At 41.0% G+C, this 25,731-nt stretch overlaps 1 protein-coding gene across 2 annotated transcripts in view; it reads right to left on the bottom strand.

Annotated features, from left to right (window-relative positions):
- The window catches only part of LOC126996929 (uncharacterized), a 145,363-nt gene extending 119,888 nt beyond the window's left edge, over window positions 1-25,475 (bottom strand). For both annotated transcript variants that reach the window (XM_050857874.1, XM_050857873.1), the window contains exon 1: window positions 25,342-25,475. The gene's annotated coding sequence lies outside the window, so the exon portion shown is untranslated. The remainder of the gene's footprint in view (window positions 1-25,341) is intronic.
- Window positions 25,476-25,731: the final 256 nt, after the last annotated feature.

The raw sequence follows: 25,731 nt of genomic DNA, 5'->3' as shown, positions 1-25,731 counted from the left end.
AAAATTGTAGTACACGATTTATGTATATCATTCTAAATAGTTCGATGTTCTTTAAGGGCAGTTTGTTGCACGTTTTCTATTACTATAACTTTAGCTACGATCACTTAGTAACTGCTTGAATATGACTACTGAACAAATATCAATAAGCGTATGTATCAGTTTAGTTTCTCCTGGAAATGGAGCACAGAGCATAACAGTTTCTATGAATCACTCACTCGAGCAAACACACACACACAGACACACACACAGACACACACAGGTCTTGGCAAACACTTTGATGCCGACGTCCGTGAAATCATCTTGCACAAACTTGATGGGCTTCCTGTGCGTGCGTGCGTGCGTGCGTGTGTGTGCATGAGTGATGGAGTGACTGAGTGCATGAGGGAGGGAGGGAAAGAGCGAGGGACAATGAGTGAGAGTGAGTTCTATATAACGCAACACTCTTAAGTTAAAAAAGGCAATGTATTCTGTAATGCATAACGATAATGTAATGATATCAGACTCGGAGTTCCCATCAGTAATCTCAATTCACGTTTTCTTTCACTTGTTTACTATAAAAGTTATCTAAATCGCACAAACTTAATATCTGTGCCTCGCTCACTCTGTCTCTTCCTTTGTTCTTATTCCTAGTTAACGATTTCATTTGGTATTTATAAAAGTTACATCGCCTAAATCACACATCCATGACATCTGTACTTCTCTCTCCCTCTATATCTCCCTCTGTTCTTATTACTAGTTAACGATTTCATTTGGTAATTATAAAAGTTACATTGCCTAAATCTTACACCAATGACATTTGTTCCTCTCTCTTCCTCTATCGCTCCCTGTGTTGAATTTTCTTATTTAATGATTTATTTTGCATACCATTAAAGTTACATTGCCTAAATCACACATCCATGACATTTGAAACTCTCGCTCCCTCTGTCTCTCCCTGTATTCATTCTTATTTAATGATTTATTTTGCTTACCATTAAAGTTAAGCTGTCTACATCACATAACCATGATACCTGTACCTCTCCTCTCCCCCTCTGCCCCTTCCTCTCCCTCTCTCTCCCTCTCTCTCGCCTCAGTGCTACAAAACTCATCTCATTAGCCGCGCCCCAGGACGAAAAAAAAAATCCCAGCCTGATCCCTGATAATCGATGCAGCGGAAAGCCTCGTCCGGTGCAAAGGGCGGTAATGATCCATATTTAGGAGGACAAGGCCCGTGATGGATGTCCAGAGTGAGGGGATCATGCCTGTCTTTTCCGGCATTATCCACACCTTGATGAGTTGTATTGGGTTAGCGCGAGGATCAGGAACGTGAGCTCGTCCAGGGAAAAACAGGAAGGTGAGATGGAACTGGGTCAAAGGGTGGAAAGGGAAAGAGCAGCGTCATGTGAAAAGAAACAGATGGAATGGACAAGAAAGGAAGGGAAAAAGGAGCATGAGGAGAAAATGAACAAAAGGAAGAAATTAGAAGGAAGAGGAAAAGCAGAGAGAGGTGAGATGGAACTGGGTCAAAGGGACGAAGGGGAAAGAGCAACGCCATGTGAAAAGAAACAGATGGAAGGGAAAATAAAGGAAGGGTAAAACAAAAAGAGGAGAAAATGAACAAGAGGAAGAAATAAGAGGGAAGAGGAGTAGCAGAGAGAGGTGAGGTGGAACGAGGGCAAATGTCGAATGGAAAAGCAGGAGCAATGTAGGTGAGAAAGAAAGGAAGGGGCGGATTTAAGTGAACGGAAAGCAGGAAGAGGTGAAAATGAACAAGAGGGAGAAATTACAGGGAAGAGGAATAGTGGAGAGACGTGAGATGGAACAAGGGCAAAGGGTTGAAAAGGGAGATGAGAGCAACGAATGGAGAAAATTAAAGGGAATCGAAATATGAAGGGAATGGGATAGAAGCAACAGGTAAGAAAGGAATAGAAGAAATGGATTAGAAGGGAAGGGAAGAGCGGAAACAAGTGAAGACGAAACAGGGGAAACGGAACTAAAATAAAGGTATGGGAAAAATGAATGTTGAAGAGACCGATGAAGAAAGAAAATAAGGAAAAAGTGATAAATAGGAACAATGGATATGACGGGAAGAGAATAGAGGGAACAGGTAAATAATGAATAAGGAAATGGATCAGAAGGAAAGATAAAGCAGAAACAAGTGAGAAGGAACAGAGAAAACGGATCTAAAATAAAGGGATGGGAAAAATCGGTGTTAAAGAGACCAATGAAGAAAAAAATAAGGAAAAAAGTTATAAAAGTGCAAGGGACGACAGAAATAAAAGTTAAAGGAGGTAAATGGAGAGAAATAACAGGGAGAGAAAGACACAGAAATAAAGGTGAGGGAGATAAAGGTGCAAGGGATGGCAGAAATAAATGATAAAGGAGATGAATGACGTGGAAATGAGGAAAAAATGAAGATAGAGATGCTTGGAATAAATGATGTGAAAATGAAGAAAAAAAGAAAGATAGAAATGCCTAGAATAAGTTATGTGGAAATGAAGAAAAAGAGAAAGATAGAGTTGCTTGGAAAAATTGATGTGGAAATGAAGAAAAAAGAAAGATAGAGATGCTTGGAATAAATGAAGAGAAATAATAAGAAAAGGAAGAAAAAGGAAGAGATGCTTGGAATAGAAGAACATTAGAATCAGAGAGAGAAATAAATGATGTGGATATGAAGACAAAAAGAAAGATAGAGATGCTTGGAATAAATGAAGAGAAATGATAAGAAAAGGACGAAAAAGGAAGAGATGGGAATGAAGAAGACATTGAAATCAGAGAGAGAAATAAATGAGTAAGAAAAAGGAAGAGATGCTTGGAATAGAAGAACATTAGAATCAGAGAGAGAAATAAATGATGTGGATATGAAGACAAAAAGAAAGATAGAGATGCTTGGAATAAATGAAGAGAAATGATAAGAAAAGGAAGAAAAAGGAAGAGATGCTTGGAATAGGAGAAAATAAGAATCAGAGAGAGAAATAAATGATTAAAACAGACTTACTATCAAAGAAAAGTAGATACAAGAAGATAAAATAGGAAAAGATTAATATGACCTCTCTTTCGGCCACCTCTTTGGATTCTTTTTGGGAGCAGCGAGTAGCGGTCTTTTTTTATTATTGTTTCCTTTTTTTGTGCCCTTGAGCTGTTTCTGTTGTAAAAAAAATGTACCTGATTATGAGACGAATGAATAACCAAAACAGAGATGATAAAATAAGATAAAGAAGGAAAAGATAAAAATGCGTGTACCAGAAACCCAAAGGCAGAGATAAAAAATGTGGCAGCATAAATAAGCAAGATACCAGGAATGAGATGACGTCGAGGAGCTGGCGAAGAGAAATGCTGAATATGAGTTTTGAGGAGAATGTGAGGAGTGGAAGGGAGAGAGAGAGAGAGAGAGAGAGAGAGAGAGAGAGAGAGAGAGAGAGAGAGAGAGAGAGAGAGAGAGGAGGAAGAAATGAGAGAAAAAAAAGGCATATGAGCAAAGAGAGAAGAGAGAGGAGGAAAGAAGAGAGTAGAAATGAGATAAGAGAATGGAGAAAAGATTAACGATTAGGAGGAAGCTGGAAGAGAAAGTGTATTAAAGGAGAGAAGGAGAGAAGAAAAAGAGGAAAAGAGAGGAGATAAACTGAATCATCTTGTCTGTAATGAAACTTGAAATAAAGCACAACAAAAATAGGTTACATTGAGAGAAAGAAACAGACAAACAGACAGACAGACAGAGAGAGAGAGAGAGAGAGAGAGAGAGAGAGAGAGAGAGAGAGAGAGAGAGAGAGAGAGATTATTAGCATTATCAAAATTACAAACACACACACACACACACACACACACACACACACACACACACACACACACACACACACACATGAAAGCACTAACTTATATCAAAAGGATGAAGCCACGACTCCTAAACAAAACAAAAAAAGAAACAAAAATTAAACGAGACTTGAAGTTAGTCCATTTTAGGAATTTCACGGACACACAGACCCTTCCAGAATCGACCTTGAGGCGCCACAACGTAAGAGTGACTGTCCTGTGTGTGTGTGTGTGTGTGTGTGTGTGTGTGTGTGTGTGTGATGAGGAGGAGGAGGATAAGATGAAATATGTTTAACTCTTTACTCTAAACATTAACAGGACAACAACAACAACAACAACAACAAAAGCATAACACAGAAAGCAAAACAAAAGAGCAATACAAAAAAAAAGACATCTATTAACAAACCCGAACAAACAAAACAGCACATGAAATAACAACAACAGACACAAACAACAACAACAACCAAGAACAACAACCAAAAAAAAAAACACCAAAGCACACCCACAACCACCTCAACCAACCTCATAACCGCCACCACCATCACCACCACCACCACCAAACACACACACACCATTACCAACAACGACCCCAACCAACCTCATAACCCTTCCACCCAAACCCCTGACACCACCACCACCACCACTACCACCATCACCCAACACAGGTTCCCATCACGCAAAAACCTCTCACGCCACCTCACCATCAGCCTCCGAGCTTCGTCATGAGCTTTAATGGGTGTTTAGCGAGGCCACGAGAGGAGAGGTGAGGGCGAAGAAGCAGGCAGGAGGGGCGTTTAGCAAGAGTGTGTGCGAGGAGGAGGAGGAGGAGGAGCGTTGAGCCCGTGGAGACCCTTAAAGTTGTTTTCCCCTACGCCATCTTATTCCAGTCCTAAAGTGGGGAAGAATGGGTTGCGGGGAAGATTACGAAGGAGTGGATGGCGAGGAAGAGGAGGAGGAGGAGGAGGAGGATGAGGGTGATGATCAAGGAGGCAGGAGGGGTAGCCGTGGAGAAGAGGGATGAAGGAATGAAGAGATATGAAAGAAAAATGAAGAAAGACATACAAAAAAGAGAATAGGATGCAAAGGAAATTACAGAGTGGAGGAGGAGTAGCAGGAGAAAGAGGGGGAGGAGGATAAGAAGAGAATGAAGGAGGGAAGGATGAAGAAAAGATATATAAAAGAAGAAAGAAAAACATACAAAAATGATAATAAGATGCATGGGAAAATTACGAAAGTGGAAAAGGAGGAAGAGGAAGAGGAGGAGACGAAGGCGATAGCGATAAGGGTGGAGGAGGGTAAAAAAGAGAATGACGTGGAAGAAGAGAAGAGAAAAAAAAGTTATATAAAAGGGTAATGAAGGAAAGACACACACATAAATTGCTCGCGAAGAAGAAACATGATAAAGAGGAAGAACAGCAAAACAGAAGTAAGGCTAAGAAGGAGAGAAAGAAGGAAAGAAAGTGAAAGAGAGAAATTGCTCGTAAAGGAGAAACAAGATGAAGTGGAAGAACGAAACATCAGGAAAACAAAAAAAAGGGAAAAAAAGACAGAAAGAAGGAAAGAAAGAACGAAAGACAGAAGGTTATAAAGAGAGAAGAAAAGAAAGAGAGTATTTAGGGGCAGTAAGTAGCGGGCTTTTTTTTTCATTATTGTTTTCTTTTTTTTTTAAGCCCTTGATCTGTCTCCTTTGCTGTAAAAAAAATAATCAACATGAAGGAAGGTAGGAAAACATAGAACAGTTTAAACATACTAGTAATTATCTATCAACACCTTCAACAACAAAACCTAATCAACAACCAAACACAAACTCACCCCAAAACACAACCACCACCACATCAAACTCCACCCACTACAACACTCACCACCACCCCAAGATCACAACCACACAACCCAAGCCATAGAAGGTGTAAAACTCTAACCAAAGAAAGCACCCACACACCCTCTTTCGAGAGCATTAGGCAGAGGAGCAGCTCGTAAAGTTGGCTGTAATAAGAGATCAGTTTCCCGGCTACTGAGGCAGGATTATACGTGCGAGGCGGAAGGGAAGGGAGGGAGGGGTAAAGGAGAGCTACGAGGATTTAGGTGGAAGGCGCTGGGTGGTTGGTATAGTGGCGCAGTAACGGGGAAAAGAGAGGTGGAGAGGTGGAGAGGATGATCATGGAGGTGGTGGTGGTGGTGGTGCGTTATGGCCGTGGAAATAGTAGCAAGACACGGCATATTGCAAGAGGAGTGTTATTATGTGGTGCGAGGCGTGGTCTTGGCGCCGTCGCAGTGAGGAAAATGAGAGGCTAAGAGGAGGTGTGTTGATGTTTAAAGCCTGGAAACTGTACCGAGGGAGAGAAGTAGAAGAGGATACATTACTTAACACTTCGAAGGAGAATAATTAATCATATGTGTGTTACCAAGCATATAAAACAAATAGAGATTCATAATAAGAGGATAAGAGGAGAAATGTTCATAAGTTTATAGTCTGCAAACTGTACCGAGGGAAAGAGGAAGAGGGCACATTACTTAACACCTCGAAGGAGAATAATTGATCATATGTGTGTTACCAAGCATATAAAACAAATAGAGATTCAGAATAAAATGATAAGAGGAGAAATATTGATAAGTTTATAGTCTGGAAACTGTACCGAGGGAGAGAAGTAGAAGAGGATACATTACTTAACACTTCGAAGGAGAATAATTGATCATATGTGCTACCAAGCATATAAAACAAATAGAGATTCAGAATAAAATGATAAGAGGAGAAATATTGATAAGTTTATAGTCTGGAAACTGTAAATAGAAGAGATGAAGAACTTATCATGTGAGAAGGAGAAAAATAATTATGTGTTACAAGCATATAAACCAAATAGAGAGATAAGATAATAAAGATAAAGAGAAATGTCATAAGTTTATAGTCTGCAAAAGAGTAAAGAGGAAGAAGACATTTTAACACCTCACTCGAAGGAGAATAATTAATCATATGTGTGTTACCAAGCATATAAAACAAATAGAGATTGAGAATAAAATGATAAGAGGAGAAATATTGATAAGTTTATAGTCTGGAAACTGTACCAAGGGAAAAGAGAAGAGGGTACATTACTGAACACTTCGAAGAATAATTGATCATATGTGTGTTACCAAACATATGAAACAAATAGTAACAGCGATATGACATGTAAACAGATTCATAATAAAAGGAAAAGAGGAAAAATATTGATAAGTTTATAGTCTAGAAACTGTGCCGAGGGAGAGAAGAAGAAGAGGGTACATTACTTAACACCTCGAAGGAGAGTTGACTATGTGTGTTACCGAGCATATAAAACAAATATAAACAGCAACATGGCAGGGAAAGATTCAAAGTAGATATAAAAAGTGATGTAAATGTAATATGTGGAAGGAAGGATTCTATAAATATATACGAGAGTGGCATTGGCTGTTTGCAAGGTTGTCAAATGTAATAATTAGAAAAGAGAAAGGAGAAAAGATTAAAAAGCGATTTGAAGCTTCAAAAAATATATACGGTGCCAAGTGATGATCTCCAAAACAGAGGAAGAAATGAGAGAAAGAGGAAAAAAAAGGTCAGGTTCTGCACTGTAAATATTAGAAAAACACAGATATTAGACATGCAAGAAACGATGTACATACGTAGAGCAAAGGAAAAAGAAATGGAGAGGGAAAAGTGGGTCTGCCTCATGGGAGTGTAAATATTCAGAAAACACGAAAGGTGGAAAACTAGAGCTATAAGTGATATGGCCTTGTGGGAGTGAAACCATTAGCCAGACGCAGTGACAAGTTGAAGGTGTGAGGTGAAGGTGTGAAGGCGGGAAAGAAACGCGAAGTGGTACAGCCTTGTGGGAGTGTAAACATAAGGTATAACACACGTGAGATTTAAAGCGTCAATAAAGAAAAGAAACGAGAGAGGGGAAAAGGACAGAAGAGAGAGGAGAGGAGACAGGAAAATGATACAGCCTTGTGGGAGTGTAAACATAAGGTATAACACACGTGAGATTTAAAGCGTCAATAAAGAAAAGAAAAGAAACGAGAGAGGGGAAAAGGACAGGAGAGAGAGGAGAGGAGACAGGAAAATGATACAGCCTTGTGGGAGTGTAAACATTAGTCAGACGAAAATAAATACACTTGAGATTTAAAGTGTCAATAGAGAAAAGAAAAGAAACGAGAGGGAGTGAGAGGACAGAAAAGAGAGGAGAGGAGACAGAAAAGTGATACAGGCTTGTGGGAGCATTAACATTAGTCAGACACAAATATTATACGTGTGAGAGTCAATGTTTATAAAGTTTATTTGGCAAAGGGGAAAGAAAAGAAAAGGAACGAGAGAGAGAGAGAGAGCAGGTGAAGAGAGAGGAGAGGAGACAGGAGAGTGATATCGCCTTGTGGGAGTGTTAATATTAGTCAGACACAAATATTATACGTGTGAGAGTCAAAGTTTATAAAGTTTATTTGGCAAAGGGGAAAGAAAAGAAAAGGAACGAGAGAGAGAGAGAGGGGGTAAAGAGAGAAGAGAGAGGAGAGGAGATAGAAAAGTGATACAGCCTTGAAGGAGTGCAAGCAAGTCAGAAACAGATGTTATACACGTGGGAATCGAGTTTCTGAAAGCTGAAGAACTAAAGAAAAGCAAACTACTGGAAAAGACAGATATAACACACACGCAGTAATCAAAGTAGTGAGGGCTGAAGGGGTGAAAAAGAACAGCCTTGAGGGAGTGTATAAATAAAGTAGAAAAGATACCATACGAGTTAAAGGAAAGGAAAGCAAACTAGTAGGAAAAACAGATATAAAACACACGTGGTAATCAAGGTAAAGAGGCTTGAAGGGGTAAACAAGAACAGCCTTGAGGAAGTGTAAACATGTCAGAAAGAGATACAAAACACTTGAAAGGAAAGGAAAACGAACTACTAGGAAAAACAGATAAACACACACGTGGTAATCAAGGTAGTGAAGGCTTGAAGGGGTGAAAAAGAGTAGCCTTGAGGGAGTGTTAACATGTCAGAAAGATATCTAATACACGTATGAGAATCCAGGCGCTGAAGGCTCAAGGGGGTGGCCAGCGATCAGCCGTTGACAAATGCGTGAATCCACCGGCCAGACCCGCTCATCAAAAGACAGGCGTCCCCCGTGAGCCTGATTTAAAGGGCAGCGATGACAGTCCTGTGGTGCTGGCGGCGTGCTGCTCTGAGCCTCACGCGACCACATGAATCACGGAAAAAATGAAGCTTCTTGGGAATGTGTGGGGAAGGGGGTGAGGTTGGGGTTGTGTGTGGGAGGGTGGGAGGGAGTATTGGGGGAGGTTGTGGGGGGTTGTGTTGGGGCTGTTGTGTGTTTGGGAAGGGTTATGTGTATGTGTGTGTGTGGGGGGGGGGTTGTGTGTGTTTTAGTTCGTGTATGTACGTGTGTGTGTGTGTGTGTGTGTGTGTGTGTGTGTGTGTATTTCTTAAGATGTCTTAAAAAAATTATGTTTGGCATTTTTCAACACAGCACGTGGTATCAAAACATTCTATTTTTTTAAACTAGTTGGCTTTTTCTGAGGATCGTAATGTTGATTCATATAAAATAACATCATTCTTATCAATCTATGGCTTTTAGGGTTCCTTCTTTCCTTTCGTATGTAATAGTGCTTTCCTTTCTAACCCTCATTCTCTTCCTTTCTAAGTGCTATCAGTCACCATTATCAATATTCAGTAACTCTAAAACATTATAAACCAACAATTCATTCCCTAAACCTATCATTACATTGTCCTTCGCCTGTTCATTGTTACATCATCTTGGCAGTCTATAACTTTTAAGGGTATTTTCCCATTTTATAGCCGCTGCTTCATCCTCTTCATGGGTTATTGAACACCTTTACTAATGTTCAGTGACTTCGTGTACATTTTATGCCAACAATACAGTCCCAACACCTATCTGCTTTGACCTTCGCCTTTTCATAATCATATCATCTTAGAAATTAACAACTTTTAAGGGTATTTCTCTCTTTTATAACCGTTGCTTCATCGTTTTCATGGTTACTGATCACCTTTACATGTGTTCAATAACTTAGGGAATAGCACATGCCAACAATACAGTTCCAGAAGCTATCATTACTTTGCTTTTCATCTCTTCATAGTTACATCATTTTAACAATCTATAACTATGAAGGGTATTTCTGTCCTTTATAACCGTAGCCTCATCATTTTTATAAGTTACTGATCACCTTTACAAGTGTTCAGTATCTTACGGTACATCACATGCCAGCAATACAGTTCCAGAAGCTATCATTACTTTGCTTTTCATCTCTTCATAGTTACATAATTTTAGCAAGCTATAACTATGAAGGCTATTTCTGTCCTTTATAACCGTAGCCTCATCATTTTTATAAGTTACTGATCACCTTTACAAGTGTTCAATATCTTACGGTACATCACATGCCAGCAATACAGTTCCGGAACCCATCATTACTTTGCTTTTCATCTCTTCATAGTTACATCATTTTAACAATCTATAACTATGAAGGGTATTTCTCTCCTTTATAACCGTAGCCTCATCATTTTTCTAAGTTACTGATCACCTTTACAAGTGTTCAATATCTTACGGTACATCACATGCCAGCAATACAGTTCCGGAAGCTATCATTACTTTGCTTTTCATCTCTTCATAGCTACATCATTTTAGCAATCTATAAATATTAAGGGTATTTCTGTCCTTTATAACCGTAGCCTCATCATTTTTATAAGTTACTGATCACCTTTACAAGTGTTCAATATCTTACGGTACATCACATGCCAGCAATACAGTTCCGGAAGCTATCATTACTTTGCCCTTCACCTCCTCATAGTTACAACGCAGCCCAACAACAACAACAACAACAACAACAACAACAACAACAACAACAACAACAAACAAAAAATACATAAGTCTCCGTCCCTGAGTCAACAGTCGCGGGGTTCAGTGACAAGCAACTCACCGGAAATTTTCAGCAAAACACACAGCGCAGCAAATTACAGTTCCTCTTACGTTTGGCGAGGGTCTTCCGCGGTTCATTTCCTTCCCCTCTCTAATGAAACAAAAGATTATCCGCTATTGTTACACATTTACGTGGATTTTGGGGGTCCGGTTAGACTTTCATTTTCCTTTCAAGTTCACGGGAGTTTGAAGGCGTTTTAGGTTAGACTACATTTTTTTTTGCTTTTTTTTTATTTGCACTTCATTGACCGGTCCAACCCCATAAGGATAATAAGGATGTTATGCGAGGATGATAATGAAGAAGAAAAAGAACAAGAAGAACAAAAACAAGAACAAGAACAAGAAGAACAAGAACAAAAAGAACAAGACCATGAACAACAACAACAACAACAACAAACAAATAAAAAAAAAAAAAAAGTTCATATTTCACCCGGAGAGGGAAGAAGCAATTATGTGTAATCTAGGAGAAGGCAATTACGTGCCGTTACGATGAAGGAACACCCGTCAAAACAAGGTTAGGGATGAACAGGAATGTGAGTACGGGGCGAACGGAGAGGCACACACGACCATCACTGTCCTATGTGTGTGTGTGTGTGTGTGAGTAGTAGGAAGTGATGTGTAAGGTTAAAGACTACGAAGATGACCATGCTAAGGAAAATGGGGGTAGAGAGCAAAAACTTATATATAATCAGGGGGAACTGTGCTATTTTTGTGGTGTGTGTGTGTGTGTGTGTGTGTGTGTGTGTGTGTAGAGAGAGAGAGAGAGAGAGAGAGAGAGAGAGAGAGAGATTTTCTTTCTGTGTGGTGGAGAATTCTAACGAGTAGAGAGAGGAAAAAATATAAAAGAAAAGAGGGAAAAAAATAGGAAAAGTTATGACACGGCTCAGTGACGAAGGAACATTAACAAGTGTAATTAAAACAGGAACAGAACTTTCTAAAAAATCATATCATATAAAAATTGTATCAAGACACCTCTCCACCTAAAATTGACCTCTCTTTTGGCTACTCTTTACTTTTCACTGCTGTGGGAGCGGCGAGTAGCGGGTATTTTTTTTTTTTTTTGTACCCTTTTTGTTGAGCCGTATCCTTTGATTTAAAAAAAAAAAAATAAATAAAAAAAAATAAATAAAAAAATCTCAATAGTCTGGTGATGGAAAGAATAACATATATCTCCCTCCCCCTCCCATCCACAGACATGCACACTAGCCCTCCCCCGCCCCCCTCTCGCCCCCCCCCACCCCAACACACATATCCACTAGCCCTCCCCCTCTCCCTCTCGTCCCTGCCCCACACACGCCTCGCCGCGCCGTGACTCCCCCAAAGCCACACCTTTCCCACGCGTAATGAGCATCGCACCTGTGCCCATGTTTGGGGGTTACCTGCTTCCTCCCCTTTAATGTCCTTCTATTGATCGTAGGCCGCGGCTCCTCGCGTCTTACTGCCGCGTGTGGACATGTACGGTACACGTGTCGCGGCCTTCGTCTTGGGGTCAAAGGAAGTAGTGAATATACGGCTGAATAACGAACGAATGAATAAGTAAATGGGTGTAATAATAAATGCGGACTTTCCTTACGTATTTTTTAACGTTAAGTCGTCTCTCTATTATGTAAACACCGACTACCTATTGAATGCCTTAGTAAGTGAAATTCTAACAAAAAAAATACGTATTGCTAAACTTTCCTTGCGTTTTTTTACCCTTAAGCTGTCTCCAATTATGTTTTTAAAAAATCCACCTGCCTATTCCCTGCTTTAATAATTCTAATTCACACTAAAGTATATATCGCATCTAAGATTAGTAAAAAAATTAGCTAATTTATGAACGCTCTTATGTATGCACTTTATCGTGACATTTAAATGATATCCGGCTTAATGCAAAATCTTATTAAACGTAATTTAAACTCTCACAAGTATAGAGAATAAAGTTTGACACTAACTTTGCAGGAACTCATAGCAAGTTTGTGACATAAGAGCAATTTCGGGTTATTGTAGGAATATGAGAAAAAATGTTATCTAGCTGAATGAAAGCGAAAATAGGTCGTGGGAATGAGAGCCGTTTTCTCAGACACTTTGGGCTCTCACAAGAAGTATATTTCCAAAGGCTGCAAAGGAGATTAATCGGGTTTTTATGAGTGTATCTTCACGTTCATGGTACAAATTCTTTGTGAAACTACCACCAGAGTCATAAAACTACCGGTGGAATTGCTCATAACATCTACGAGAGCCTTGTCAAATGTGGGTGTGTTAGCCCTGAAATGTTTAAGAATATGGGCCTGAGTAGCAGAAATCCAGAATGCACTTTGGTTATGATTTCCGATGTATGTGAAATTATATATAGCGTGCACATTCATATACACACACACACACATGACACCCCCCACCTACCCCCCTTGAACATACACACACACACACACACACACACATGACACCCCCCCACCTACCCCCCTTGAACATACACACACACAAACACACACACTATGAACACACACACAGGCACACAGAAACATCATACTCCGAGCACTCACAACGAACCAGGTACATTCAAAGGCACACAAACAAACACACAAACGCACAAATACCCCTCCCTCCCACCCACACAAACACACACACTTCATCAACACACACACACACAAGCACACAGAAACATCACACCCCAAACAGGTACATATACACAGGGCCGCACGATTTATGCCTCCCTGGTAATTGTCGGTGCGTGGGGCTCCTGCTGACAGCTTAAAGGAGGGTGTAAATAACGAAGATGATTCACACCAACCTCGACGATCTCTTACCCTGAATGGGAGAAGCGCTAAACAGGATGACTTATATGGACTTTGAGCTGCCTCGTATAGGAAAGTCATGACAGGAAGAGCGAAACATTATTCAAACTGTCCAATATATTAAGACAAAACACATCTACTGCAACTGTTAATAGCGGGACCGTGGGAAACCTGGAAGCCCTAGTGTCTCAGGTCTCAGCGAAGAAACCACGTGGAAATTTCAACGAGGAGATACTACTACTACTACTACTACTATTACTATTACTACTACTACTACTACTACTACTATTACTACTACTACTACTACTACTACTACTATTACTACTACTACTACTACTACTACTACTACTACTACTACTACTACTACTACTACTACTACTACTACTACCCCTACTCCTCTTTCTCTCTTGTCTTATCTCCTTCATTCTTTCCTTCTTTTATTTCATTTCTTCATTCATTTGTGTGACGGGATTTTCTGCTGTCTCCTCCTCTTTTCTTCTCTTCCTTCCCTCCTTTATTTTTTCCTTCATTCATTATTTTGTTTTTTCTCGTAACTGGATTTACTCCCCACAACTTCTCTTTAACCTCCTTCCTTCCTTCCTTCCTTCATTCATTCATTCTCGTGATGAGGAAAACAAAACAAAAAATGGATGAGGAAAAAAGTGAATGAGAAAAATACGAATGAAAAAAAATAATAAAAAAATCGATCAGAAAAATAACTGGACAAAAAAAAAATGAATCAAAAGAAAAAATAAATAAATGAGAAGGAAAACAACTTCCCAACATTTCACTATTTTTCCCCCCTTTCGCGCCCACGCCTGAAAAAAAAAATATATATGGCGCGTTGACGTATAGGCCATTTTTCCCTTCATCTATATGCTGATGGAATATTGATTAGGGCGAGGCGGGCGGCGGAGAATCAAAAATCCATCCTGCGGTGTGAATCATAGGCGTGTAAAATGAGGCATATATACAACATTATTAAGGACTTTTCCGTGGGTTGTGAGTTTGCTATTTAGTACGCAAGGGGGCCAGTTTGTACGCGGGAGGCAGTATAACATAACCTTTACCCTTCCGAGGCATATATATATACAGCATTATTAAACGACCTTTCTGTTGGGAGTGAGTTTGCTATTTAGTACGCAGGGGGCCAGTTTGTACGCGGAGGCAGCATAACATAACCCTTACCCTTTCGAGGCATATATACATCATTATTAAACGATCTTTCCGTGGGGGGTGAGTTTGCTAATCAGTACGCAGAGGGCCAGTTTGTACGCGGTAGGCACCATAACAAAAATTTCCGTGGGGGGTGAGTTTGCTATTCAGTACGCAGAGGGCCAGTTTGTACGCGACAGACAGCATAACAAGACCTTTCCGTGGTGAGGGGGTGCGCTAATCTGTACGCAGGGGGCCGGTTTGTACGCGGCAGGCAGCATAACAAGACCTTTCCGTGGTGTGGGGGGTGCGCTAATCTGTACGCAGGGGGCCGGTTTGTACGCGACAGACAGCATAACAAGACCTTTCCGTGGTGAGGGGGTGCGCTAATCTGTACGCAGGGGGCCGGTTTGTACGCGGCAGACAGCATAATAAGACCTTTCCGTGATGTGGGGGGTGCGCTAATCTGTACGCAGGGGGCCAGTTTGTACGCGGCAGACAGCATAACAAGACCCTTACCCTACGCTAATCTGTACGCAGGGGGCCAGTTTGTACGCGGCAGGCAGCATAACAAGAATCTTACCCTACGCTAATCAGTACGCAAGGGTCTAGTTCGTACGCACTTTTTGTTCCATAAATGAATACTCGGAAATATTTGGATGAATTGTAAAAACTGTGAATATCTTGCGGGAAAAACTTCGTGTATTTTTTTTTTATTTTTCTGTCATGCCCTTCAGCTGCCTTCTTTGGTGCTTATAAATGATAGTGATGAAAAATAAAGAAATAGAAATGCAGGTTAGATGGATGAATATAGAAATTGAGATGTGATATGGAAGTTGAGACGAGTTATTGCAAGCTGAGATGAGGTAGAGAAACTGAGGTGATGAATATAAGCTGAGATAGGAAAAAATAAATATGAAGAAATGCAGGTTAGATGGTGAAATATATAAATTAAGATGTGATAAGGAAGTTGAGATGAGTTATTGCAAGCTGAGATGAGGTAAAGAAACGGAGGAGATATATATAAATTAAGATGTTGTATGGAAGCTGAGATGAGTTACTGCAAGCTGAGATGAGGTAAAGAAACGGAGGTGATATATATAAATTAAGATGTCATATGGAAGCTGAGATGAGTTATTGCAAGCTGAGATGAGTAACAGAAACTGAGGTGATATATATATATATATATATATATATATATATATATATATATATATATATATATATATATATATATATATATATATATATATATATATATATATATATATATAAGCTGAGATGAGGTAAAAATGTTCTAGGTCAAATAAAAAAATAAAAAAATTCAACTGTTGGCCTTCAAAATATTCAGCCAGTGTATATTTTAACAAGGGTTCATGTTCATATTTCGGTTCAGTTTTCCTTTTTTTTATGAAACGAACAAATTGACGAACAAACACTATAGAGAAAACAAAATATTATGTTACGAGGGTCAGGTTTGTTATGTCTCTCTCTCTCTCTCTCTCTCTCTCTCTCTCTCTCTCTCCGGAATAGTCAATAATCAGTACCAGTAATAATAAAACACATCTGGTACAATAACAACACTCAAATAACAGCAATCCTCTCCAAAAACTTTCCCGGAAAAATCTATGAACAAACTTATGAATACGTATTTACATTATGCAACACTCACACACCTTTAACAAACCTGCCTTGACTCCAGCTCTCAAAAACTACACATCAGGACACCTCTCCTCCCGAAATTGACCTATCTTTCGGCCACTCCTCTAACTCTTTATAGGAGCAGTGAGTAGCGGGCTTTTTTTTCACATGTTACCTTATTTTATGCCCTTGAACTGACTCCTCTGCTGTAAAAAAAAAAATAATAATAACTTCAGCGAGCCTTAGATTCATATTTGTAAACGTACCAGGCTCCAACTACGACGATTTCCCAAAGCCACAGAGGAGATTAGCCGGGCTTTCATGAGTGAGTGATTTTCCCGTTCATGGTGCAGTTTTTATTTTTTTAACATCAAAGGATACAAGAGCAACAAAAAGAGTACAAAAAAAGCCCGCTACTTGCCGCTCCCACAAAAGTAAAGAGTTTCCAAAAGAGAGAGGGTAAAACTATCTCTAAGACCACAAAACAGCTCATGAAAATCCCTCCCAGCAACTTCTACTACGAGAGGCTTTTCAAACACGCAATCTGACGTACCTAAAAGTTTAAAAATACGGGTTTGTTAGATGCCTCCACCCCTCACATCAACTGTTCTCAAAGGCCAAAAAATTATATCAACCGGGTTCTCGTGAGTGTTGTTTTAGGCACGGTAAAGAAGGTGGGCCAATTAACTACCACCAGGGTCAGAAAACTACCCATGAAAAGGCTCACAATCTCCACGAAAACCTTGTTAAATGTGAGTGTTGTTTTAGGCTCACGGTACAGCAGGAGGGACAAACTACCACCAGGGTCAGAAAACTACCCATGAAAAGGCTCACATCTCCACGAAAGCCTTGTTAAATGTGTGTGCATGGGCGGCGAAACGTTTAAGAATGTCAGTGGTGCTGCCTGCTGCGTACAAACTGGTCCCCTGCGTACAGATTAGCGCACCCCCAACCACGGAAAGGTCTTGTTATGCTGTCTGCCGCGTACAAACTGGCCCCCTGCGTACAGATTAGCGCACCCCCCACCACGGAAACACAACCAGAAAAAACAGGGACGTCGCTTTCTGTTCTGTCAGCCACACACGTTAACCTCTCCACTTATGTCCCTTCCTCTAAAGCCGAGCAGGTGGTCATCTCTCCCGGGTCATTCAGATAGCGCAGGACCTGAGAGTAATGGAAAAGTGCACCGATCTATGACACTCCGAGATAGCGCGGTTATCTTCGCGTTTTTTGAGGGACTTGTGACTGCGCGGCGGCGGAGGGAAAGAGAGGAGAGAGAGAGAGAGAGATAAAGTGAGTTCGTGTGCTTATGTGTCCGTGGCAGTGTTGGTGATAATGCAGGCAGTGTTATTTCCGGGTTTAGATGCGGCGGTGGTGCTGGTGGTGATAGTGGTGGTAGTGGTGGTAGAGATAAAGGTTACGGTATTATGCAACCCAGAGTGAAAGAGAAGACTAAGAAGCAGAGAAACAAGAAGACCAAGAACAAGGAAAGCAAGAGCAAAGAGACGAAGATAAACACGAACGAAAAGAACAAGAACAAGAAAATAAGAACAAGAAGAAAAGAAGATAAACACAAGAACGAGAACGAGAAAAAATACAAGAAAATAAGTAGAAAAGAGATTTAAAAAATAATATACGTCTTTTTTCCTACCACAATTTTGTACTTTGAAACAGTACTGGTAGAAATAACTTATAATACACACAACTATACATCAAATAACAAACAAACTAAACACAACCTTACAAATACATAAGTCACACATCATAAGAGGAGAAACTGTGAAGAGAAAATGGGGCAAAAAACAGGGTACAGAAAACGGGCACTGGTCCTGAAAAACAAGACCACCCTCCCACACACACACCTATATAACACACAAACAAACTCACACACGCAAACAGCCTTACAAATATACGAGTCACTCATCAAAAAGGAGAAGCTATGAAGAGAAAATGGGGCAAAAAACAGGGTACAGAAAACGTGCACTGGTCCTCAAAAGCAAGACCACCCTCCCGCACCGCCTGAGTAGATCTGAATGACCTCCACAAACAGCCCGACCTAAGCCGCAAAAACATTAATACCGGCGCTCAGATCCACGCGCCGAGACCTGCCACAAAAACAGGCATTATCGGCAGTCCCAGACACCCCATCAACGCCAGTCAGACACAATGAAAGACGCAAGGAAGAAAGACAGAGGAAAATATGAAGGAACGTGCCCAAACTAGACGATATCAGGCACACGAAAAAATAGTAACAACGCTGAGATTCCAGTGCCAAGAACGCTCACAACAGGCATCACCGGCACCACAGAACGCGACAGACAGACACTATCAAAGAAACATAATGAAGAAAGACAGGCAGAAGACAGAAGAGATATATTTAGAAACATGTACAGACTACCACAAATAAAAGGACCACTAACCTCAAACAGACACCTTGAAAGACACAGATATTGAAGAAATAGACAGACAGGCAGAGACAGAAAGACAGAAATATTGGAACACATGTGCAGTTCAATATTTATCAGAGCGGAACTAGAGAGAGAGAGAATTACCAGCGCCAGGCAACTTAGCTTCCACTTAAAAACACTTAGATAGCATTCACACACACACACACACACACACACACACACACACACACACACACACACACACACACACTTACAGAACACAACCTTGCATAACCTCTACTAGATATACCACTCTCAAATTCTTATCAAAACACACAAAGGTGATATCTAGCTCCCCTACACCCCCATCCACCAACACCATACACACACATACAAAGAGAGTATTGTTGTATAGGGCAGTCAGTGTGTGCGCGGTATTTGTAGCCGTTAGCCCATAAAACACACTATCGGCCTGCCCCCTGAGCCGGCCGAACCATTCAGCCTCGAACGTTATATCGGCAGGAGTGGTGAGTGACCCTCCCTCCGTGCCTCCCTCACGCCTCACGACCCTCTATAGAAAAGGACAAAAGGAATAGGCGCTCAGATATCCCTCTCTGTTCCCTCTCTGGCTCATACACTTCCTTTCTTTCCATCTCTCTCTCTCTCTCTCTCTCTCTCTCTCTCTCCGCTTAGCTTCCCCCTTCTCTCTCTTCCCTCTCTTTTCTCTTCCAGCTTCCTTTCCCCCTCTCTCGTCTATCTCTATCCCTTTCTATCCCTCTCTCTCTTTGATTGCTTCCCCCTTTCTCTTTCTCTATCTTGTTCAACCTCTCTTTCTTGCCATCTCCCTCTCTCTCCGTTCAGACTCCCCCCTTCCTCTTCTGTCTTCCTCCCCCACCTCTCTTTCTCTTCCCCCTCTTTCCCTCTCTCTCCCTCCGCTTAGCTTCCCCCCCTCTCTCTTGCTCTACCACCTCCCCTTCCTCCCTCCCTCTCTCTGTTCTTGTCTCGCTGCAACCAATAACGAAAGGTAAGTGTGATGGAATGTCCTTATTGTCTTCCCCGTGAAATATTTGGATCGATATAGAGGATGTTTTGTGGATATGTGTGATGGACGCGAGTATATGATTGTGAAGACCACGAGGAAAGGGTTGTGGGATGAAATGTGGTTTTATTTGTTTGTATTTTATGTTGTGAGTGAGTTTGCCATGCCGCATATATCCCATAGAGTTCAGTTCAATACTCTCTCTCTCTCTCTCTCTCTCTCTCTCTCTCTCTCTCTCTCTCAAATATAACTCTGTGCCATACCACAAACATCACATATATAATTCAGTCCCTCTCTCTCTCTCTCTCTCTCTCTCTCTCTCTCTCTCTCTCTCTCTCTCTCTCTCTCTCTCTCTCTCAAATGAAAAATAAATACACACTCGTTTCTATCTTAACACATGTCAACGTAGAACAATACACTACCAGGTTCTAGCGATCAACTTTGTGTGTATGTATTAACACAGAACGATAACAGTAACAACTTAAAGCAAATACATATCCTTCATCAAAGTGACGACCAGGAGCACCAACAGTAACACGACACCCTTAACGTTCCCCAGTGTTCCTTCATAGTCTCCTTGAAAGTGACCACAAGAAGCAACACCAAGACGACCCCCTTAAGACCCTGATGTTCCTCGGTGCTGAAGTGACCTCGTTAATGAACACAAGAGCAAACGACGTACACACAAACAAACGTACTAAAAAAAGCGTCCCATCATGCAGTGCCTCCTTAAAACTGACCACAAGCGCCACCACCATAACGACCCACTTAAGAGATCATTGTTCCTCGGTGCTGGAGTGGCGTCGTTAATGGACCAAAGAGCAAACGGCCGTCTAAGTGGCGCCGATCCATCCCCTTCTCACATGCAGCTAAATGCCTCTCCAGTGCTTGGCCGGAGTATCGAGGGGCGAGGTAATGTCCCACTGGGGGTTACGCCTTCACACTTAAGCAGGTGATGCGCGGGGTAACGGATGCCATTATGGGTTTATGCATCATCGTGAAGGAAAGCAATATTTTCTTGTGGTCCGAACCGGGAAAGGAGGAAGGAAGAGACAGGGATGGAAGGGAAGGAAAGAGAGAGAGAGAGGAAGGGATGGGAGTGTGATGAAGGGGTTATGGGAAAGGAGGGAGGGACGGAGGAAGAGATGAAAGAAGGGATGGAGGTTAGATGAAGGGGTTATGGGAAGGGGATGTGGTGAAGGGGAGTGGGAAGGGAGTGAGGAAAGGAGAGGTCGGAGAATGAGTGAATGATAAAAAGGAAGGGGAGGGAGAGGGAAAGAAGGGAGGAATCAGATGGGAATGCGGTGGAGGGGAGTGGGAAGGGATGGAAGGTAGGAGGGAGAGAGCAATGGACGGGGATGTAATGTAGGGAAGTAAGATGGGAGAGAAGGGAGAAGGGGTCAATGGATGGAGGAGAGATGAAGGGGAGTAGGGAGTAAGTGAAGGGCAGGATGGTCGAGGAATGGGAGTAAGGCTTGTGATGAAGGGGAGTAGGGAGTGAGTGAAGGGCAGGATGGTCGAGGAATGGGAGTAAGGCTTGTGATGAAGGGGAGTAGGGAGTGAGTGAAGGGCAGGATGGTCGAGGAATGGGAGTAAGGCTTGTGATGAAGGGGAGTAGGGAGTGAGTGAAGGGCAGGATGGTCGAGGAATGGGAGTAAGGCTTGTGATGAAGGGGAGTGAGTGAAGGGCAGGATGGTCGAGGAATGGGAGTAAGGCTTGTGATGAAGGGGAGTAGGGAGTGAGTGAAGGGCAGGATGGTCGAGGAATGGGAGTAAGGCTTGTGATGAAGGGGAGTAGGGAGTAAGTGAAGGGCAGGATGGTCGAGGAATGGGAGTAAGGCTCGTGATGCAGAGAGTGAGTGCCATATCAGTATATAGAGCTGAGTATAACAGGTCATCACTTAGGAAAGACACCGCGGCGAGGGTAAAGGAACAAGGTTAAGACAGAGGACAGACAAGACAAAGTATAGATAAACAGGGTTGGAGTAGAAACAAAAGTGATTCAATACCTTACATCGAGCACTGAGGATTGGGAAACCGAAAACACATAAAAGAATAATATTGGAACAGAGAGGACACACAAAGCAAAACTATACGTGAAAGGATGTATACATATTGCTGTTGGATCCTAGGTGATACAATGCCTTACTTGGAGCATTGGGAATTGAGGCAGTACTGAATAGATAAAAGTATACCGTGACAGAGAACAGAAAAGACAAACTACACGTGAAAGGGCGTGTATACATATTGCAGCCGAAACATAAGTGATCCAATACTTAGAACAACATTGTGGCTTCTGGCAACAAGGAGGATATATGAATAATGTTGAGGTTAAGGGACAGACTAATGAAAAGAGAGGTTATAAGAAAATGGACATGATAAAGAGGATAACTGATTTAATATGTTACTGAGAAAATCAAGAAAAAAAAGCGAGAATAAAGAAATAATGTTGACAGTAAAGGACAGATTGAAAAGATAAGCTAGAAAATGAAAACGTACATGGAGAGGATAACTGATTTAATGTTTTACTGAGAGAACCAAGAAGAAAAAAAAGTACCATTAGCAGATTTTTAAAAGAATACTGTAAGTGAAGATGATCTAACCGAAAAAGGACAGTCGATAAATGAATGATGTTGAAGTTAAGGGAGAGACTAATGGAAAGAAGCTAGGAGATGAAAATGGACATGATAGAGAGGATAACTGATTTAATATTTTACTGAGAGAACCAAGGAAAAAAGAAGAAGAATTAGCAGATTTTTAAAAGATAAATGAAGGTGAAAATAAAATAATGAAAAGAAATCTAGTAAAAAAAGGAAAGATGAAAGGGTGGATGCCGGAGAACAGAATAGATAATAGAATAGAATAATAGATGACAGAATAATATAATAGATGTTTTAATATTTAACTGAAAAAAATAAAAGAAAACAAAGAAAATAGAGAAAAAGAGGACACTGGAGAGAGAGAGAGAGAGAGAGAGAGAGAGAGAGAGAGAGAGAGAGAGAGAGAGAGAGAGAGAGATTCATAACAAAGCAGACCCACTCCCAAAGACAAGTAAGTATCGACTGCACATTCTTTGACCCGCAAGGAACGTGAATAACGAACGGCTGGTCCAAATGATAACACATAACATCGATCTCCCTATAATGGCGGCCTTGTGTGTGTGTGTGTGTGTGTGTGTGTGTGTGTGTTGGGTAGTTTCGTAAATCACTGGGATCCAATTCAGTACAGATAAAGAACATATATATATAAAACAAGATGACATGTTATTTATTTACCTTTGTCTCGGGTTGAAAGGCTGACTTGTGGTTGTTGTTGTTGTTGGTGGAGGTGGTAGTGGTTTTGGTGTTGGTGTTGGTGTTGGTGGTGGTGGTGTTGGTGTTGGTGGTTTTGGTGTTGGTGTTGGTGGTGGTTTTGGTTGGAGGTGAGAAGAAATATATTAAACTCCATATTAAATTTAAAGGAGTAATCTTGATTTTCTTTTTAACACGTCTATAGCTCAGGTGATCATAGAGTTTTAATTAAGCGTGAGATACCTGCATTACATTTATTATTAATTGTTTCTTACTATTTTACTCTTCCAATTTCTTCCTATTTTCCTATTTCCTATTTCTTCCTACTTTACCTGTTGCTATTTCCTATTCTTATTTTTCCCATTTCTATTTCCCATTTTCCCTATTTTTTTCGATTTCTCTTTCCTATTTCTTCCTATTTTTTTACTGTTCATATTTCTGATCTCCAATTTCATCCTTTTTTTTCCGAAGTACGTAGTTTAGATGCAATGATTAGGTTGACGGTTGACTGTACTCGGAGGGATAGGCTATTATGCTAGGCTACAGCATAAAGTAATCTGGTAGGGTGAATTGAATGGAATATTACATAACTTTTTGAAAACTACACACACACACACACACACACACACACACACACACACACACAACTCCCACGTGCCAAGAGATAAACAAAAAAAAAAAATCATCCTTCATTAATATGCTAGCCTACTATAAAAAGGGCGCAGCGTGGGAGGCGGATTATCATCTTAATTACGTCTGTTTTATTAAGGAAAAATAAGGTAGGTATATATGAGAGAGAGAGAGAGAGAGAGAGAGAGAGAGAGAGAGAGAGAGAGAGAGAGAGAGTACTCCTCGTTATGATACTGATCGTTTGGACAGATGGAGTTTGTACACACCTTGATAAAATTCTAAATCGGTATTCTTAAACGCTTTCGGCTCTTGCATCAACTGTTTCCAAAGGCCAAATAGATCAGTCGGATTCTAATGAGTGTTTTTAAGGTTCACGGTACTGAGGAAGGGTCAAACTATCATCAGGGTCATAAAACTACCATTGGGAATGCTCATAACCTCTACGAAAGTCTTGGCAAATGTGAGTGTGTGAGCCCCGAAATTGTCGAGAATATCTAGCAGTTACGGGTAAGATGAAAACTGTCTATACATTTTAATTAAGTAAAAACGGAAGCCTTGTCAAAGTATCACTAGCCACATAAAACTACCCATAGAAATACCCACAACAGAAACAGGAGCCTTGTCAAAGTATCACTAGCCACATAAAACTACCCATAAAAATACCCACAACAGAAACAGAAGCCTTGTCAAAGTATCACTAGCCACATAAAACTACCCATAGAAATACCACAACAGAAACAGAAGCCTTGTCAAAGGATCACTAGCCACATAAAACTACCCAGAGAAATACCCACAACAGAAACAGAAGCCTTGTCAAAGTATCACTAGCCACATAAAACTACCCAGAGAAATACCCACAACAGAAACAGAAGCCTTGTCAAAGTATCATTAGCCACATAAAACTACCCATAGAAATACCCACAACAGAAACAGAAGCCTTGTCAAAGTATCACTAGCCACATAAAACTACCCAGAGAAATACCCACAACAGAAACAGGAGCCTTGTCAAACTATCACTAGCCACATAAAACTACCCATAGAAATACCCACAACAGAAACAGGAGCCTTGTCAAACTATCACTAGCCACATAAAACTACCCAGAGAAATACCCACAACAGAAACAGAAGCCTTGTCAAACTATCACTAGCCACATAAAACTACCCAGAGAAATACCCACAACAGAAACAGAAGCCTTGTCAAAGTATCACTAGCCACATAAAACTACCCAGAGAAATACCCACAACCTTTACGAAAGCCTAATTAAATGTGAGTGTGAGCCCATAAACGTTTGAGAATATATGGTAGTTACGGGCAAGATGAAGACTGGTTATACGTTTTTAGCTGAAGCAGAAACGTTAGCCTTGTCAAACTATCAATAGCCACATAAAACTACCCATAGAAATACCCATAACCCCTACGAAAGCAAATATGGTTGTAAACCCCGAGGTTGTTAATATATATGGGCCCAGCAGTCACGGGCAAGATGAAAACTTTATAGCCTACGTTTTAAGCAGAGGCAGAAACAGAAGCCTTATCAAACTATCACTAGCCACGTAAACCTACCCATAGAAATACCCACAACCTCTCCGAAAGAAAATATGGTTGTATAAGCTCCGAAATTGTTAAGAAATGGACCCTGGCAGTCACGGGCACAATGGAAACTGTCATTAATCTGTCAGGTTTAAATAACTTACCTCAGCTAAAGGACAGGGACAGACAGGCAGGCTCTAATTATGCTTCTGTGGCTTCCTCATCGCCCGCGGACACAAGATATGGAGGACACGACGACACACATTTGAACCCGTCGATGTTTACTGCAATGGCGCGGCTCCTACACACTGAGCAACGGTGCCAGATTGTCGTACTCAGCCTTCCATGTTTGCCAATTTCCGACCCCAAAATTGCCTCTTCGACTCCAATAACTGCCTTCATATATAGTTATCGTTAAAATGGTTAATTATTGGTGTTTTTTGGCAGTAGCTATGGCTCAGAAACCGGTGAAAACGAGGCTCTGAGTACGATAGTCTGGCAACGGTGCACCTGAGCCCCCGTGTTGCCAATTTATCGTACTCATCGCATTGCAC

The sequence above is a fragment of the Eriocheir sinensis genome, chromosome 11 (assembly GCF_024679095.1).
Source record: "Eriocheir sinensis breed Jianghai 21 chromosome 11, ASM2467909v1, whole genome shotgun sequence".
Classification (NCBI taxonomy): domain Eukaryota; kingdom Metazoa; phylum Arthropoda; class Malacostraca; order Decapoda; family Varunidae; genus Eriocheir; species Eriocheir sinensis.
Note: the sequence above shows the minus strand (reverse complement) of the source record. Positions and strands in the feature narration are given on the sequence as shown.